Source organism: Syngnathus scovelli, chromosome 19 (genome assembly GCF_024217435.2).
Source record: "Syngnathus scovelli strain Florida chromosome 19, RoL_Ssco_1.2, whole genome shotgun sequence".
Lineage (NCBI taxonomy): Eukaryota > Metazoa > Chordata > Actinopteri > Syngnathiformes > Syngnathidae > Syngnathus > Syngnathus scovelli.
The window spans coordinates 6,913,172-6,933,353 of record NC_090865.1 but is presented as its reverse complement, the minus strand read 5'-3'; the positions used below and the strand labels follow the sequence as shown (position 1 = coordinate 6,933,353).

The 20,182-nt window shown below is 43.1% G+C and overlaps 1 non-coding gene across 1 annotated transcript; it reads left to right on the top strand.

Annotated features, from left to right (window-relative positions):
- The first annotated feature begins 17,017 nt into the window (after positions 1-17,017).
- trnag-gcc (transfer RNA glycine (anticodon GCC)) lies at positions 17,018-17,088 on the top strand. The gene has a single exon. It is a non-coding gene; the product is annotated as a tRNA-Gly (tRNA).
- The last annotated feature ends 3,094 nt before the right edge of the window (positions 17,089-20,182 follow it).

Sequence of the window (20,182 nt, the reverse complement as noted above, 5' to 3'; positions counted from 1 at the left end):
TCAGTGAACATCACCATTCCTTTAAAGTGCAGTACTACTCTCCAGAGCCCCTGGATAAAACAGGGAATCCTAAAATCCATCAGACATAAAACTAGTCTGTACAAACACTACTTGAAAAATCCAACTACCGTATTTGCCGGTGTATTGGTCGACCTTTTTCGATCCAAAATCGACCGAAAAAAATCGACCTCGACTTATACACCGAGTCATAAAATTTAACTTCGTATTCATCGCTTCAAATGTGATGGTAACCAAGGCCGTTTCTCATGCATCTCATTGTGCGTTGCACTTAGAAAATTTGAACCGGGCGGCGTGCGCGAGTGCGCGGCCCGCTGGAAGTCGAATGAGGCTCAGCGATCTCCTCCGCGGTGCTTATAAACAGCCGATCCACTCGGCGGGGGCGCACGGCCTCCCGGATGTGCCGGGCGGGTGCGCGAGCTCGCCAGCCGCTGGAAGTCGAATGAGGCTCCGCGATCTCCTCCGCGGTGCTTATAAAGTGCCGATCCGCTCGGCTTGGAGCTATTTCCGGCCTCCCGTTGGTGCCGGGCGGCGTGCGCGAGCTCGCCGGCCGCTGGAAGTCGAATGAGGCTCCGCGATCTCCTCCGCGGTGCTTATAAAGTGCCGATCCGCTCGGCTTGGAGCTATTTCCGGCCTCCCGTTGGTGCCGGGCGGCGTGCGCGAGCTCGCCGGCCGCTGGAAGTCGAATGAGGCTCACGATCTCCTCCGCGGTGCTTATAAACAGCCGCATGCGCACGGCCTCCCGGAATTTGAACACATTTCGTCAATAAATTTCGCATATTGAATTTTGAAGTTTAATATAATGCAACAATTGAGCTCGACTTATACAAAGGATATATCATAAAATTGTAAATTTCCGTCGAATTTTAGGGGGTCGACTTATACACCGAGTCGACCTGTACACCGGCAAATACGGTAGTCTTGATAAAGACAAATATATCTCCTGTAAAAATACACTTACACACGTCATAAGGAAAAGCAAAAAACAACACTACATACAGCTCTTACAGGCATCGAAGGGGGACAGCAAAGAGACCTGGAGGGTGCTAGATGAAGTCTTACACAGGAGGCAAAAAATTACTACGTTCCCCGATATTGATGACACCACTGCCAATCTAGCACAAAATTACAATGACTATTTCACCTCAATAGGTCTAAACCTCAGTAAAAAAATTAGCCAACCACAAGGATTATCCTTTAAACAGTTTCTCACTGGTAATTACGCTCATTCCTTTTATATGGCACCAACTGATGTTACTGAACTTTTTAAGTTAATCTCTAACTTAAAGAGTTCACATACTGTTGGTGTTGATGGACTAGCTGGCAAAATGGTAAAAGCCATTGTGCACATTATTGTAGAGCCTTTGGCCCATTGTATTAATCTTTCCCTGCCTACTGGGACTGTACTCAAAAAGTTAAAAATATCCAAGGTCATCCCAATTTTTAAAACAGGAGACAAAAGAGACTTCTTGTTCCTTCCCAGTATGGTTTCAGAAAAAAAAAAAAAAAGAGTACGACATCTATGGCAATGATTGATCTTATCGAAAAGATTAACGACTGCTTTGAGGAGGGGAAATGTGGTATTGGTATTTTCTTGGACTTATCAAAGGCTTTTGATACCATTCATTTTAATATTTTACTACATAAATGACAACATTATGGTATAAGAGGTATTGCATTGGACTGGTTCAGAAAGTACTTGGACAACAGAGAACACTATGTTTATGTAATGGACAATAACTCCTCTTGCAAGCCAACAACCTGCGGTGTCCCCCAGGGATCCATTTTGGGGCCAATCATATTTATTTTATACATAAATTATTTTGTAAATTCCTCCACAATCTTTCACAAAATGATCTTTGCTGACGATACTAACTTATTTGCATTACACAAAAGTCTTGACATTTTGCAAGATTCAGTAAATACAGAACTAACTAACTAAAGTGGCTGATTGGTTCAAATGCAATAAATTGTCTTTAAATACTAGTAAAACATATTACATGATTTTTAATTGAAATAGACATTTTAAAAACATAAATCACTGCCAAATTGTCATTAATGGGGAAGAAATTAAAAGAGTCAATGCTACAAAATTCCTGGGGGTCTTCATAGATGACTCGCTCAATTTTAAATGTTACATAGATCACCTTGCATCCAAATGATCAAAATATGTGGGTTTCTTTCACAAAGTTAGACATTTCCTTCCTCAGTCAATACTCCAGATTTGATATAAAACTCTATTTGAACCTCATCTCAACTATTGCTATGTTATATGGGGCAACACCTTCTCTAGTCACCTTAAAAAACTTCACTCTCTCCAAAAGAAAGTCAGTAGGGCTCTGTCTTGGTCTGAGTTTAATTCTCCATCCCTCCCTCTCTTCCACCATTTTGAGTTATTAAGACGACCTGAGCTGATTGAATTTCAGAATACATGTGTCATGTTTCAGGTTGTGAACAAGAGAAACCACATACTGTGCAGTCTTATCCCCATCACTCAACTCCAGCATTCCCATCAGACGCGAGGTAAAACACAGATCCTAGGAAAGTACCGCAGATGTGCGCGCACCAGTATGAGTGTGGCAAGTCGAGGACCTCAGATTTGGAACAGTATGGATGAAGTGCTAAAGATCATTACGTCAATCTGCAGTTTTAAAAACCATCTTTTTAGCCATCTTTTACAAACCTATATTTAAATTCATATTTCCATAGTTAGCTGGGTATGATGAGTGTCTGTCTGTGCGTTCGTCTGTCTGTCTGTCTGGGCCCCGTTACATAAGCTTATACATAGCTTCACTCGGGGAGCCTTTTCTTCATGCTAATAAAAGGTCATGATCTATGTACATGTAATAATGATCAATGATGTGGTGAAGAAATAAAAGTGAATCAATCTAAAAAATTGGAGCAGTGTTTGGGGTCGTTGTCTCGTTGAAGTATCCAGCCCCTACGCAACTTCAACTTTGTCACTGATTCTTCAAGCGACTCAGTTTGTGGCATGTGCGCAGAAAAGGCTTCTCCCGCATGATTCTCCCATACAGCGTCTCCTTGTACAAAGTGCACTGAATAGTTGAACGATGCACAGTGTCACCATCTGCGTGAAGATGTTGTTGGGCTTTGGAGCTGCTCTGTGGGTTGCCTTTGACTGTTCTCAACATCCATCACCTCTGCTTATCTGAGATTTTTCTGGGCCTGCCACTCCGGGCCTTAACTGTGGTCTTTCATTTATGTTCCTCACAGTGCAAATTGGCAGCCGAAATCTCTGAGCTAGCTTTATGTATCCTTCCTGTAAACTATGACGTTGAACAATCTTTGCTTTCAGGTCATTTGCCAATTGTTTTGAGGCTCCCATGGTGCCACTCTTCAGAGAAGATGCCAAGAGTAGAACAACTTAAAGTTAAAAGTTCAAGTCCCAATGATCGTCACACACACACATCTGTGTGTGGTGAAATTTGTCCTCTGCATTTAACCCATCCCCGTGTGATTTTGATCCATCCCCTCGGGGAGAGGGGAGCAGTGAGCAGCAGCGGTGCCGCACTCAGGAATCATTTGGTGATCTAGCCCCCCAATTGCAACCCTTAATGCTAAGTGCCAAGCAGGCAGACAATTGGTCCCATTTTTAGAGTCTCCGGTATGACCCGGCCGGGGTTTGAACCCACAACCTTCTCAGTAGTTTCAGGGCGGACACTCTACCACTAGGCCACTGAGCTGCAGGTGTTTTGTAAAGAAGAATGGTCAAAATACCTTCAACCAGAATCCAGACACGCATTGGAAGCTATTTGAGGCTGTTATTTCTGCAAAAGGAGGATATTTTTGTTGGGGTGCCCAAATTTATGTACCTGCCTACTTTTCCTCATAGTCCTTGTGGGCTGCGGCCTTTCTTGCTCATGTCTTGCATTTGTTGAGTATCCTTTTTGGCCCTCCTTTCTTCTATTTTTTTCCAGGTTTCTGTTGACAGCCAAGGTTTATGGTTTGTTGTCCTTTTCCCTAAAACTTCCAGACGGGTCTCCTTCCATACACTCCTCAGGCTGTTCCAGTATTCCTTCACTGGTGGTTCTTGCAGGGCTTGAAACCTGTTCTGGAGGGTGGTTTTATACAGCTCAGTTGTTCCAAAGTCCTGGAAGAGCTGGATGTTGTACTTTGTTCTGTTCCGAGCAGGGGTATTGCGGCACTTTAGCTCGAGTTGGAGTTTTGCAGCCAGTAGGTGGTGGTCTGATCCAGCGTCTGCCCCCCCTCTTTACTCTCACATCCAGGAGAGACCGTCTGAACTTCCGGTTGATGCATATGTGGTCAATCCGGTTTTCGGTAGTGTGGTCGGGAGATGTCCAGGTGGCTTTATGAATGGGTTCATGGGGGAATATGGTGCCTCCTATGACCAGGTTGGTGTCACCACATACGTATGTCTGAAAATCTTTCCCCATTTTCGTTCATGGTGCCAAGTCCATGTCTTCCCATGGCCAGTTCGTATCCATTGTTGTTGTTTCCCAACTTGGCATTCGTGTCGCCCATGAGTAAGGTTAGGTCTTTTTCCTTCCTGGACTGGAGTAGATGTTGTAGTTGGTTATAGAAATGATCTTTCATTTCCTCCTCTGCATTGTTGGTAGGTGCATAGCACTGTATGATTTGATGTTCTCCCCGGGCCCGCGTGGGTTTTCTCCGGGCACTCCGGTTTCCTCCCACATTCCAAAAACATGCTTGGTAGGCCGATTGAAGACTCCAAATTGTCCCTAGGTGTGAGTGTGAGTGCGATTGGTTGTCTGTCTCTGTGTGCCCTGCGATTGGTTGGCAACCAGTTCAGGGTGTCCCCCGCCTACTGCCCGATGACGGCTGGGATAGGCTCCAGCACGCCCGCGACCCCCGTGGGGATTAAGCGGTTCAGAAAATGGATGGATGGATGGATGTTTGCTCCCAGTTTTAGAAAGAGGAATGACCTTAGCAATTTTCATCTTCTTTGGGAATGTACCAGTTAAAAATGACAAGTTACAGATGTACACAAGTGGCTTTGAAATCCCCTCAATGATTTGCTTAACTAACATCATACGTATCAATCCCGTTGCAGTCGGTAGATGTTTTGTTTTTGCATTGTTTTACAATGTTAATGATTTCATTTTCATCAACTGCCTTCAAAAACATTGAGTGAGGATTCCTTTCTATTCATTTATCTCTGTTGCCTACATCTGGCGCTGGAATCGGTATGTTTTTTGCTATTTGAGGCCCAACATTTACAAAGAACTGATTAAAAGTGTTTGCCACTTCTTCCATTTTCAGTATCATTTATAACAAAATATTGAGGTAATTCGGGTTGTTCGGTACCTTCTCTAATCATGTGGTTTAGGAGAGTCCATATCCCCTTAATATTATTTTTGTTATCGTCTAATTTATTCTCATAATATTCTTTCTTACTTCATCTTATAATATTAGTTAATTTATTCTTTTATCTCTTATATTTATCTTCAGCGCCTTCTGCTCTCTGTTTTATGAAGTTCCTATAGAGTAAACTTTTCTTTTTACAGGCATTTCTTAAGCCTTTCGTCAACCATGGACTGTTCTTATATTATATTCCTTGATTGGACCATGCTTATTATATAATGAAGTGAATATAGTCATCAATTTGTGGTATGCATTATTTACACCTTTTTCTTTATATACTGCATCCCAGTTCTGTTCCATCAATATTATTTTTGTTATCCTTTAATATTAGTTAATTTATTCTTATATCTCTTATATTTATCTTCAGCGCCTTCTGCTCTCTGTTTTATGAAACTGGCTACTGGACTTCCTCTGTCAGAGGCCTCAGGTGGTACGTGTTGGCGACAAAATCTCCGCCAGCATCACGCTGAGCACGGGGGCCCCCCAAGGCTGCGTGCTCAGTCCGCTGCTCTTCACCCTGCTGACGCATGACTGCACTGCAACCTACAGTGACAACCGCATAGTGAAGTTTGCTGACGACACGACTCTGGTGGGTTAGGGTTAGGGTTAGGGTTAGGGTTAGGGTCACCAAGGGCGACGAGACTCAGTACAGGTTGGAGGTTGACCTTCTGACCGCGTGGTGCAGGGACAACAACCTCCTGCTGAATGTCGACAAGACCAAGGAAATCGTTGTTGACTTCCGGAAGGGTCACACCCAACACCTGCCGCTGACCATCGACGGTGTTGTGGTGGAGAGTGAGCAGCACCAGGTTCCTGGGGGTGCACCTCAGTGACGACCTCTCCTGGTCCGCCAACACCGCATCACTGGCAAAGAAAGTTCAGCGCCGCCTGTACTTCCTGCGGAAACCCAGGCGAGCAAGTGCTCCTCCGGCAGTCATGACTACATTCTACCGTGGCACCGTTGAGAGCGTCCTCTCCAGTTGCATCGCTGTCTAGGGTGGTGGCTGCACTGGCGCTATCAACAGCATGATACAGCATGAAGTCCCTGCAGCGCAGAGTGAACACGGCTGGTAAGATTGTTAGTGCTTCACTCCCCTCCCTGAAGGACATTTACACCTCCAATCTCACCCGCAAGCTGAGTGATGTGAGTCACCCCGCTCACTCTTTGTTTGACCTTCTGCCCTCTGGGAAGAGTTACAGGAGCCTGCGCTCCCGCACCACCAGACTCACCAACAGCTTCATTCTCCAGGCTGTTAGGCTCCTGAACTCTCTTCCCCCTTCTGCGTAGCGTCCTGTACTTTTGCGCTATATTCTGACTGTCTGCTGTATGCACACTTGCTCCATTTTTGCTCCTCTTAGTTATTGTGTTATTTGTTTATTTATTATTTATTCAGCACTCTTATTTATTATTGTGCCTTCTTGTTTTAATTTTTTTGTGTTCTTTACTTGTATGTATATTGTGTACTATGTCTTGTCACCGTGGGATAGTGGGAACGTAATTTCGATTTCTTTGTGTGTCTTGGCATGTGAAGAAATTGACAATAAAGCAGACTTTGACTTTGATATAAAAGATACATCAACAAACCTTACCATAATAATAAAAATGCATATACTAATTATAGAAATTAACTTATACATGTTATCAGAAAATCTGGAGACAAGAACAATCTTAGCAACTACAAGTAGTTTACAATATACTTAACATCTATCTAAACAAACTAAACATCTTTGCCCCATCCCAGTATGGATTCAGAAAGGAAAACACTACATATATGGCGGTCCTTGACTTGACTGATGAAATCTACGATGCAATTGAGAAAGGCGAATATGGTATTGGCATTTTTCTGAACTCGTCTAAAGCTTTTGATACCGTTAAGATTGAATTATTTGTAAATAAATTACAACACTCTGGTATTGGAGGCCTGGCGTTAGACTGGTTCCGCAGCTACGTGTTTGGAAGACATCCATATGTTTTTATTAAAAACCATAAATGTTCATACAAACCCATCAATCATGGAGTTCCCCAAGGGTCCATCTTAGGGCCGCTCCTCTTCATCTTGTACATAAATAACATTGCTAATACTTCACCCATACGACATAAAGTATTATTTGCTGACAATACAAACTTGTTTTTTCCCACAAAGATCCAAATACACTTGAACAAATTATTAATAGTGAGTGAGTTCGCGAAAATAGACACATGGTTTAAATGCAACAAACCACGTCGTATTCCGCTCCCATCAAAAAAAGGACATTGAGCAAATTTGCATAAAAATCAATGGACAAAACTTTGAAAGAGTCAGCTCGGCTAAATTCCTGGGGATCCACATTGACGAGTTCTTGAACTTTAAAAGACATATTGATGGTCTCACAGTCAAACTGTCTAAATATCTTGCTTTGTTCATCAAATTGAGACATTATCTCCCACTCTCTGCACTTCTTATAATGTACAAGTCCTTGTTTGAACCTCATTTAAAATATTGCAATATGAAATGGTGTAAAACATTTCCAACCCATTTAAAAATGCTTGAGATACTTCACAAAAAGGTCATACCTGCCATAACACGGTCTGACTTTAACGCCCTCACCAAAACAATCTTCCACCGACACAATCTTCTGAGGCTTGTTGATCACAACTATTTCCAGAATGCTTGCGTCGTGTATCAGACTGTCCATGAATGAAACCATAAACTCTGTCAACTCATCCCAATTTGTACTCCCAGCCACACCTACACCACCAGGAATAGCAATGTAATCATTGGGGAAAAACGGAAACTAAAATCTACAAGCTTTAGCGGTGTGTGCAGAGGGCCACAGATTTGGAATGAGCTTGACGAAACACGAAAAATGTTGCAATCCATATCCATCTTCAAGGCAAATCTAAAAAATCAACTCCTATCAATGTATGTTTAATGTGCTGATTATTAATCACATGAACACCTGTGTCCTGTTGTTAATTTATTAATTGCTAATGTACTTTATATCAAATCCAGTGTAAGCAGAATACTGAGACGATCTATTACTTGTCGTATGTGTATTGTGTGTTGTACCTTATTGTGTGTTTATTGTTATTGTCTATTATATATCTGTATGTTGTCCATAATGTAAAGATACTGGCCAATATCTGATATTTATGGGAAACCGGGCCCCCTATTAAAAGTTTTAAATAGCTTGCTTGGGGTGACCTTTCACGCATCCGACTGTGTAATACTATTTGTTGTACCATGTTGTATGTCTTGGATATTGCGTGAATAAACTCAAACTCAAATATACAATGCCCTCAACGGGCAGGGACCAAGCTACATTGCTAACTCTCTTGTTAGCTACATAGCTCCAAGAACCCTGCGATCATCTGCTGCTGGTTTATTGGAGGCTCCCAGCAACAGCAGAAAGAAGATCGATGATGCAGCCTTTGTTAATTACGCCCCCAAAGTATGGAACACACTGCCCATAGATATCAGGGAAGCCAGCTCGCTAGATATTTTCAAAACAAAAGTTAAAACTCATTTCTTTACCCGAGCATTTAACTAATTGCGTTTTGTAAATTGCATTTTAAAATAAGTTTGACAAACATTTTTTGAAAATAGATGACAAGGTCATTTTTACAACACAAGTGGTTTATTCAATAAAAATTTAAAATGTACAGTTCGCATTTGGTATCTTAAAATCAAGTGCATTTGCGTTTAAGGGAAATTTACACCGAATAAAATTCATTTTAAAAATAGATCAAACAGATAAAACTTTTGTAAAGCAATTGTAAATTGCAATTGTGAAATATTAAGAATAAAGTTAGACCAATCGGTCATTAAAAGAGTTAAAAGGGAACAGTTCATAGATTATATAGAAGCAGATAAAAAGAAGAAATCTATCATGGGGTCTGTACCAGTGGGTACGGATCCCATTTGGCCTTAACATTTGAAGTTCTCATTGTGCGATCCACTGCTTTATCGTCATTCTATCTTGCTGTTATTTACCGTCCACCCGGGGCTTACTCTGGCTTCCTGGATGAATTTTCTGAATTTGTGGCTGATCTAGTGACAAATGCAGATAATATAGTTATCATGGGTGATTTCAACATCCACATGAATTCACCGTCAGAACCACTGACTTCGGCATTTCAGACTTTAATCGAAACATTTGGTTTTACGCAAGCCGTACAGGCAGCAACGCATAAGAATGGAAATACCTTAGATCTGGTATTATCCCGGGGACTAGCAACCTCAAATATAGCAGTACTGCCATATACTACTGTTCTGTCTGATCATTTCTTAATAAAATTTGAAATTTTAGTTCCTTGTCAAAGACAAGAGAGCAATCAGAATTATAGCAGCCGTAATTTTAACTCCATGACTGCAACTGCGCTATCTGAGTTACTGTCGCCGGCAACCGCCATGTTTCCCGCATACAGTGGCTCTATTGATAATCTTACAAATGAATTCAATGCGACATTATTAAAAGCCATCGACTCTGTGGCGCCGCTACGTCTGATAACTCGCCGTAGATGGCCAACTCCGTGGTTCACAGATGAAACACGTACGCTCAAACAATTATGTAGAAAGCATGAGCGCAGATGGCGTTTAACCAAACTTGAGGTTTTCCATCAGGCATGGAAGGACAGCCTCCTGAAATATAAAGATGCGCTTATCTTAGCAAAAACTCGTTATTTTTCGCAAGTCATTAATCTCAATAAAAACAATCCTAAATACCTATTTGATACAGTGGCAAAACTAACTCTGCGTCAGCCGACCCCCGATAGCTCCTTCCACTCAACGGACGAGTTTATGAATTTTTTTGCTCAAAGGATTGAGTCCATTAGGGACGAGATCAAGAATACCATTCCAATCGCTCCGCCGGTTACTAGCGCTGGGGTTCATGCAATAACCCTCTCAAATTTTAAAAGCTTGTCCCTTGAAATGCTTACAAAATTGGTTAGTGCGGCTAAACAAATGTTTACTCGACCCGCTTCCAGCCAAACTACTTAAAGAATTATTTCCAATTTTAGGACCGTCCGTCTTAAATATAATCAATCTGTCTGTTTCCTCTGGGATAGTGCCCACAGCCTTTAAAACCGCTATTATTAAACCGCTACTTAAGCGAGCAAATCTTGACCTGGACTGTCTCAGTAATTATAGGCCAGTTTCAAACCTCCCATTCATAGCAAAACTTCTTGAAAAAGTAGTAGCGCAGCAGCTTATTGATTACATGGTCGCTAATAATCGATATGACTCTTTTCAGTCTGGTTTTAGAGCTAATCATTCCACAGAGACAGCACTTGCTAAAGTGACTAATGATCTCCTCATAGCTATGGATTCAAATACGTCGTCTGTATTGTTACTACTCGATCTTAGTGCTGCCTTTGACACTGTAGACTTCGATATTTTATTAGGGCGTCTTAAAAATTGTGTTGGTATCTCAGGGTCAGCACTCAGCTGGTTCAATTCCTATCTATCAGACAGGACGCACCGAGTGGTCCATGACAATACGTCCTCTGAGCTCTATAATGTTACGTGTGGTGTCCCACAGGGATCGGTACTCGGACGGATTTTATTTAATATTTATATGATTCACATAATACGTAAATATAATATTAGTTTTCAATGCTACGCGGATGACCCCCAATTATGTATGCCGTTATCGATGACAGATCCGCGGGACTGTTGTAATCTCGAGGCGTGCCTTGCGGGGATCAAGCAATGGATGTCTCTCAACTTCCTTCGTCTTAACCCAGATAAAACTGAGATGTTGATAATTGGTCCTACTCGTTATCAACACTTATTTAAGGAAACCACTATAACTATAGATAACCGTACTATCACTCAGAGTGATACTGTAAACTAATCTCGGGGTAATATTTGACCAAACGCTCTCCTTTCAAAAACACATTAAGAATATAACCAGGACTGCGTTTTTTCACCTTCGTAATATTGCTAAGATTCGTCTGATCCTCTTGACCGGGGATGCGGAAACTATTATACATGCGTTCGTCACGTCGCGCCTGCACTACTGTAATGTATTATTCTCTATTAGTCTTCCTAAGTCCAGTATCAAAAGTCTACAGTTAGTGCAAAATGCCGCTGCGAGGCTGCTCTCAAAATTTGATCACATTACCCCAATATTAGCCAAATTACACTGGCTCCCGGTCCATTTAAGATGTGACTTCAAGGATCTTCTACTAACCTATAAATCACTGCATGGCTTAGCGCCTTCATATCTCGTCGACCTAGTCGTTCCTTATGTTCCGTCTCGTAACCTTCGTTCGCAAAACGCTAGTCTTTTAGTTACACCGAGGGCCAAGAAAATGTCTGCAGGTTCTAGAGCATTCTCTATTCGGGCTCCAGAGCTTTGGAATGCCCTACCAATGGATATTAGAACTACTACCTGTCACGGATCGGATGGAACATGGAGCAGGGCGACCGAGTGCAGCTTGGACCAGGGTTTATTGAGGGAAAAGGGAAGTGGAACGAGGCATCGAGGGAAACAGACGAGAACTGGCAAACGAATAACATGATAGACTGACCGACAGGGATTGCAAACAGAAACAGACTCGAAGCCAAGTCAAGTCAAGTCAAGTCAAGTTTATTTGTATAGCCCTAAATCACAAAGAGTCTCAAAGGGCTTCACATAGCCAAAAATTTACAATTCTCAAAGCATCCCCTGATCATAAGCTCCCAAAAGGGCAAGGAAAAACTCAAAAAACCCCTGCCAGGGGAAAATGAGAAACCTTGAGAAGGGACCACAGATGGAAGGATCCCCCTTTCAGGATCACCAGGTTGTAATGGATGCAGAGAGGGCACAAGTAATACATAATATGAAAAATCAATGAAAAAATGGATGTCGGAGGTGCCCTCGATTGTCCTGGCAGTGTCTTCAAGGAGGTTGAGCAGCAGTTTCTTCATCTTGAATTGGTCCCCGAGAATCCAGCTAGCCGCTATCAGCTTTTGCACCACCTAACCCCCTCCCCAGCCAGGTAGGGGGTGGGCAGAGAGAACAACACAAACTCCGGCCAAATCGGCCACTCCAAGTTAGGTAGTTAAAGGCCATCTCATAGAAATGTGTCTTTAAATGTGTCTTAAATATTTCTACTGAGGTAGTAGTTCTAATATCCATTGGTAAGGGATTCCAAAGCTCTGGAGCCCGAATAGAGAATGCTCTAGAACCTGCAGACATTTTCTTGGCCCTCGGTGTAACTAAAAGACTAGAGTTTTGCGAACGAAGGTTACGAGACGGAACATAAGGAACGACTAGGTCGACGAGATATGAAGGCGCTAAGCCATGCAGTGATTTATAGGTTAGTAGAAGAACCTTGAAGTCACATCTCAAATGGACCGGCAGCCAATGTAATTTGGCTAATATTGGGGTAATGTGAAAAGCCTTTTGAGACTGTTTGTGATTTAGGGCTATACAAATAAACTTGACTTGACTTGACTTGACTTGACTTGACTTGACTTGACTTGACTTGACTTGACTTGACTTGACTTGACTTGACTAGCTCTGCCCCGGCCGAATTCCAGAGAAGCATGGAGGAATGTCTGTGACCTTGATGACAACTTAGTTCACAGTAAGTCAACGACTTTCAGGACCATGTTGAACATGTGAAGGCAGTTTTGCAACGGTACCAGAAGCATGGTGTCAAACTAAGTGCTAGGAAATGTGAACTTTTCAAGCCTAAAGGCAGGTTTTTGGGCAGGATTGTGTCGAAAGAAGGTCATGGTATGGATCCAGCAAAAATTGCTCCTGTGATGGCACTGAAAGATAGGCAGCCCTGCAATGTGGGCGAGGGGAGGCAAATGTTGGGCCTTCTCTTCTACTGCAGGTCATATATAGAAGACTTTTTACGCATTGCCAAACCTTTGCACGGACCCCTAGCCGTGCCATCAACCACTTCCAATGTGCCCCAGAACTCAAGGCGGCAGTAAGAAAGAGGAAAAGGAAATAACAAACACAGTCGAGGACAGTTGTCATCCTCTGTCTCGATTACATGGACAGACACTCACCATCAGGCTCTGTGTTATCTGGTTGACAAACTGTCCAGTCCTCCTGTCTTGAATGACCCAGACTTGAATCATCCGTTCGTGCTACACACGGATGCCTCTCAAGCGGGGTTGGGAGCCGTGCTCTATCAGCGAAGCAATGGAAGATTAAGAGTTATCGCTTATGGATCCAGAACCTTAACACCACCAGAGAAAAATTACCACATGCATGCGGGTAAACTGGAGTTTCTAGCACTGAAGTGGGCCATCTGTGAGCGCTTTATACTTGTTACATGCACCATCTTTTGTGGTCTGCACAGACACTAATCCGCTCACCTATGTGTTAACAGCGGCCAAATTGAATGCCTCTGGTCAGCGGTGGGTAGCAGGGTTGGCAGATTTCAATTTTACCATAAGATACAGACTTGGCAAAACGAATGCAGACACAGACGGGTTATTGAGGATGGCCATTGACTTTGAGGACTATATGAGTCATTGTACACAGTCTGTCAGCTAGGATGTTGTAACAGCCACCCGACAAGGCATATTGGCACAGCAAGCTGAACAAACTCCTATGTTCGGCGCAATTTCCTTAGATGTGCTTCAGTAGCAAACAGGAGCTGAGGGACTGCTACATACTGTTCAGCCATTGACCAGAGAAGAGATTTGCGTTGCTCAGCGGCAGGACGCTGTAAACCAGGGCTGCTCAATACGTCGATCGCGATCGACCTGTCGATCGCCAAGCTACGACTGGTTGATCGCATGACGTTCAAAAAAAAAATTGCTGTATGCTAGAATCCAGCCCATCGCTTGATTGACATACAGGCAGGCCTGTCGGGAGGCAACCACAGTGAACCGCACATGCGCAACAGTGACTACAACCCCTCACCGCAGCATGTTTAACGCCTGCGCACACACAAACCACCAAAGTTTATAAGCTAATCAACGCACGCACTTGCTTTTTTCTTTTAAACATAAGAAAGTTTATGACCATCAAAAATGAGTGGGGTTGCTGGACCAAGTAAGAAGCCAAAAACGTATCACTTTCATACGGAATGGGAGTTGGACTTTTTTCTCACAATGTCATTTTCTAAGTGCGTTACAAAAATACACACACTGTATTATTTATTCATTTATTTATTTAATTATGCATTTATTTATTTATTTTATTGTAGTGTTTATCTTTGTGAAGCTGAAAAAGTTTGAGCACCCCTGCTGTAAACGGTCAAATATATAGTCACTTGCAGAAAAAAAGGAGACCGTTAGCATATGAGCTGAAAGCTGAGAGTGCAGAGGTAAAGGCATTGGCCAGAGAGATGGACAAGCTCAAGATGATCAGGGAGGATGGTACCTTGTTCAGGGTAACTGCAACAAATAAACAATTGCTTCTCCCTTCGATATACCACCCCCTTGTATTGGATGAAGTGCACAAACAAATGGGCCCCTTAGGATCAGAGAGAACACTAAAGTTGGTAAGGGACCGTTTTTATTGGCCCAAAATGATAAGAGACATTGAACACTTTGTCACGGATGTATGCGAGGGTCTGAAGAAGAGAAAACCAAACAGGCAAGCGCGCGCACTCATGCAGAATATCGTAACCACTCACCCTTTTCAGCTAGTGTCGGTTGCTTTTCTCCATCTGGAACAATGTAAGGGTGGTTGTGAGTATATTCTAGTGGTCATGATACACGCTTTGCACAGGCATATGCAACAACCAACAAATCAGCAAAGACTGTGGCAGAAAGACTGTTCAATGACTTCTGCCTTCGATTTTGTTTCCCAGAAAAGCTCCACCACGATGTAGGGAGAGAATTTGAAAACAAGCTGTTAAGTCACCTGAAGGAGTTGTCCGGTGTAAAGGGATCTCACACAACTCCATATCATCCTCAAGGAAATGGGCAAACAGAACGATTCAATAGGACTCTCTTCTCTATGCTGAGAACACTCACCGAAGAGAAGAAATTGGACTGGAAAACACACCTTCCCAAAGTAGTTCATGCCTACAACTGTACTGCTAATGAGGCCACGGGTTATTCACCATTCTTCTTACTTTTTGGTAGATTACCAAGGCTTCCGGTGGACCTTCTATTTGGCATTGAGCAGGAAGAAAGCCCAGGCTCCTAACAAGACTATGTTGGCAAATGGAGAAGCAAGATGATTGAGGTGTACAAGATCGCCTCCAGGAATGCAGTTAAGTCAGCCAGTAGAGATAAAAGACAGGAAAATCTATGGTCCACCACTTAAGGTGGGCAGCCGTGTTCTTGTCAGAAATGTCGTTGAAAAGGGAGGTCCGGGAAAAATGCGCTCATATTTGGGAGACAAGATTTACGTCATCAAACAGCAAAAGGGCGAGAACAGTCCAGTTTTTGAGTTGGAGCCAGAAAATGGCGCAGGCAGAACAAGGATCTTACACAGGAATTTGTTATTGCCCTGTGACTTTCTTCCACTAACTCCACAGGAAAATAAGATGGTGGAAGAGAAAAAAACAAAAAAAAGACACTTTGATGAAAATGGGAGAACAAAGGCACAACAGATGCAGCAGGTGGAAAGTGAGGTGGGTCCAGATGAGGACTTGTTGGATACTGCCACATGGTCTGTCCATGAGCCGCACGGCTTGCGTTTGCTGGACGCCACTGCAGTAGAATTTGTCCCAAATATCCCGAGAGATGCTCCCGTGCAGGAAGAGCGTTCCGAACAAGCTGAAGCGTCCCTTCTCCATCTGTTGAGTACACTGCAGATGCAGGTGATTTATCCGATGAGCCAGATTCCGAAGACGCAAGAGCAACAGAGCAGGGAAGGTGATACTCAAAAAGGGAAAGACGGAAGCCACAAATTTGGACTTACAATACGCTGGGTCAACCGACTTTCACAGAGAGGACAGTAGCTACTAAATGTTTAGATGTTAGGGGTTTCTGGTGACCTTGGTGAAGAGTGCTTATATTTGTATACATGATTTGTGACATTATAGTTGGCTGTTTATTTGAACTAAACCACCAATGTAGTATTTCAACGTTTATTGACGTAAGGTGGCAAATACAGCCAACTATGAAGATGTAAGAACCGGGAAAACATTGTTGTAACATGAACATGGACAAATGCCACATGTGTATGCAAGTCTTATGATTGGTTATTGCAAATGTTGGGTCGTTGAATGCTTACACTGAATTTTTCAGGAGTATACACAACTGCAATGTATATTGGTCGGGGTATGTGAAAAAAAAATGTCTTCAAACCGGTTTACAGGTCTATTCCATGCTATTCGGTCTGTAAATTGTTTACCTTGATGTGAGTGTTAGGTCAAGATGACATCTTTTAAGTGGGGGAGGGTGTGAGACTCTCAACGGGATCACCAATATTGAGTGACGTTCCGTTTATTTATTATCTTTCTGTGTGGTCACGATTGTCATGGTGATCTTTCTGGTGATTTCTTAACTTGGTTGGATGCATTTTTTTTGTTAACGTTGATTTCTCCGAAGGCCTAAAAAGGCACCACCGCGATCAGTTAGTGTGTTCGAAAGGAGGAAAGTAACGTACGTACTTGTGAAAAAGGCGGCTCTGTATGGGAGAGAAATTGAAGAGGAATAAAAACACCCTTGAAAACCAAAACTTGCCCCTCGTCGTGACTCGGAGCCACAACAATTGTTTCCAGTCCTCTTAGAATTAAGCATTGGCGGTTCAGTGGTAGAATTCTCGCCTGCCACGCGGGAGGCCCGGGTTCGATTCCCGGCCAATGCATTGTTGCTTTTTGACGAGCTCAGTGGGCTAGTGGTAGAGTGTCTGCCCTGAGACTGGAAGGTTGTGGGTTCAAACCCCGGCTGGGTCATACCAAAGACTATAAAAATGGGACCCATTGCCTCCCTGCTTGGCACTCAGCATTAAGGGTTGGAATTGGGGGGGTTAGATCACCCGAATGATTCCCGAGCGCGGCACCGCTGCTGCTCACTGCTCCCCTCTCCCCCAGGGGATGGATCAAAATGACACGGGGATGGGTTAAATGCAGAGGACAAATTTCACCACACCCAGATGTGTGTGTGACGATCATTGGGACTTGAACTTTTAACTTTAACTTTAGATGGGGCCGACTCGTTTCTGAGAAACGAGCTCAGTGCTCCCACTAATTCAACGTAATGGTGAGTTTTATTTTCATGTCGTTTATACTTGTTTTTATGCCAGTCATATCATTCTATTTAATTATATTTATATATTTATTATACATGTATCATTTATTTATATACATGTATATATTTACATAAAGGTCGGTCCGCAAAAGTATTTCTGACGCCTAACCGGTCTGTGGCGCAAAAAAGACATACCATGTCTTGGTCTGCAGATCCTCACCTAGACATCGTATGGTTTCTTCATTGAGTATTTTCCTTTTTCTTGTATGACGAGTAGGTGGGGGCCTAGCAGGGAGGTCAATGAATAATACAATAGGGAAATCATCCGAAATCTCAGAGTACCGTTCCAGAAGTAAGTGTGGTGTTTTGAAGATTTGTGATGAAATTATCAATAGTTGACTTAGTTGAGTGGGTGACTCTGGTATTTATCGTGGGAAAGAAGGATGAAGAGTGTAATGTGTTTCTAAAGTCATTTTTGGATGCATCATCCTTGGAAAGATCAACATTGAAGTCGCCAAGGTGTCATCATTTTGGCGATTGATTTGACCCCACATGCAGGAAACCAACTCAGAAGTGATGAGTGTTTATTGGAGGCAGAGCGGGAGGATCTGAGCAAGGAGCGGGAGCAGCAACGGCGGGGGGTGTGGACTTCAGCCAGACGGGGTGGATCTTGGCTGTGAGCCGAGGAGGGAATCTGCGAGCAAAATACACGAGACTTGGTCAGATGATTCGACGTGGCTGTGGCGGAGACCTTACTGTAGACCGGAGGATCAGGAGAGCATGGCGTGGATGAGCAAGAGGGTATCGAGGAGCGAGCGGCACAACCGTGGAGGTGATCACAACAGGTAGGACGCTCAGGCGACGAGCAGTTGACAGCGTGCTCCTTAAGAGCCCTCCTTTAACGAGCCTGATGAGCTGCACCTGGGCCCTCTGCCACTCTGCTCACGGTTGCTCCCTGTGGACAAAAGGAAGTACACCACCCCGGACCCTGACACCAGGAGGACACAGCTTTTATTATTATTATTTATAGAGAATAAGGCTTCCTCCAGTTTGGCCCTAAAGATTTCAAGATCAGCGTCTGGGGGACGATAGATGACGCCAATAATGAGTTTTTTTCTGCTTATTTCAACAAAAACGGAGTCACTGTGGTTGCCTGCTATGACAATGTCATCACAAATCCTCACATTGTATGCGGAGGAAATATATAGGCACACGCCACCGCCAGATTTGCCACATCCGTTCTTAGTCAACAACTTAAATCCATCAAGATTTAAGATGTCCGTGTATGACCTGCCAGTGCTGGATTCTGTCCACAATATAGGGAGCGCGTTATCTGCGCCTCACGGCAAAAGCCATTGCCAATTACCTGTCATCCAATTTACTCACTGCGTGCTCGTTTAATTTCTTCAGATTTAGGAAAATGCTAAGACACTGAAGCAGAAATTAGATTTACACAAGTTGGTTGAGTTCAATCACAATTCTTGTTCAGACAGCTCTGTTTTCAGGAAAGTACAATACAGCGCTGGGCCCTTTAAGAGCGGAAAGTCTCCATTCAGAAAAGGCAAAGTCCAAGGTTGTTAGATCAGTTTTATATTCAGTAGCACATTGTGGGCCGAGATTGATGGGTGATGAGTCTTCAGGGTGGGGCAAGTTCGAAGGAGAGTCTGCTTCCATGGGAGTGGTGCTGGTTATGGGCGATTCGGTGTGTAGGTGGGGGGCTGTTGGTGTGTGTGTGTGGAGGGGGGCTGTTGTCTTCCATCCCGTCTTTCGGCCTTGGCGATCATCTTTGGCCGAGTTCTCGGGTGGGGGCTGTTGTCTTCCCTCCCGTCTTTCGGCCTTGGCGATCATCTTTGGCCGAGTCTTTGGGTGGCTCCTTCTGGCACCTGCTGTTTTTATCTCCACGTGACCTTCCTGTGAACATTCTTCTCCAATCTTGGACATACACTGTCGTACCTCATTCTTTTAATTTTGTCATTTTGTACGAAATTATGTTAGCTTTTGGCTGTGACATCATTAATCTATTGCTGTTCTTTTGATACATCATGTCTTTGCTTATTCTTAGTTTAATCATGCTTCCAACTGTATCTTTTCTTTGTTAGGCAAACTATCTCCCTCTGTGCAGAGCGTTCAATAGTAATAAAAAACTGGCGTCTGGCATTAGTCAAAACATAAGATACAATCAAGTACTGAACGGTCAAGACGACTCTGGCCGTGTCCATGATTCAGAGAAAAAACATCAGGCATGCATTACGCAGTTCCTTAAGGGTCTTTAAGCTATTTAGGCAATATATCAAAAGTCATTTGTTATTTCAAAGTGCTCAGAAATATATCAGATCATAAAGTTATAAAAACCTTTCTCATCACCACTTATCAAAAATATCTAGTTATGTCTTCTTTATTGATTTGGTGTGTAGGTATAATTATATGCTTAAAATGTTTCTTTTATTTATTTAATATGTGAATAAACTTGTCTGCTTACCGTATTTGCCGGTGTACAGGTCGACTCGGTGTATAAGTCGACCCCCTAAAATTCGACGGAAATTTACGATTTTATGATATATCCTTTGTATAAGTCGAGCTCAATTGTTGCATTATATTAAACTTCAAAATTCAATATGCGAAATTTATTGACGAAATGTGTTCAAATTCCGGGAGGCCGTGCGCATGCGGCTGTTTATAAGCACCGCGCAGGAGATCGCGGCCGGCGAGCT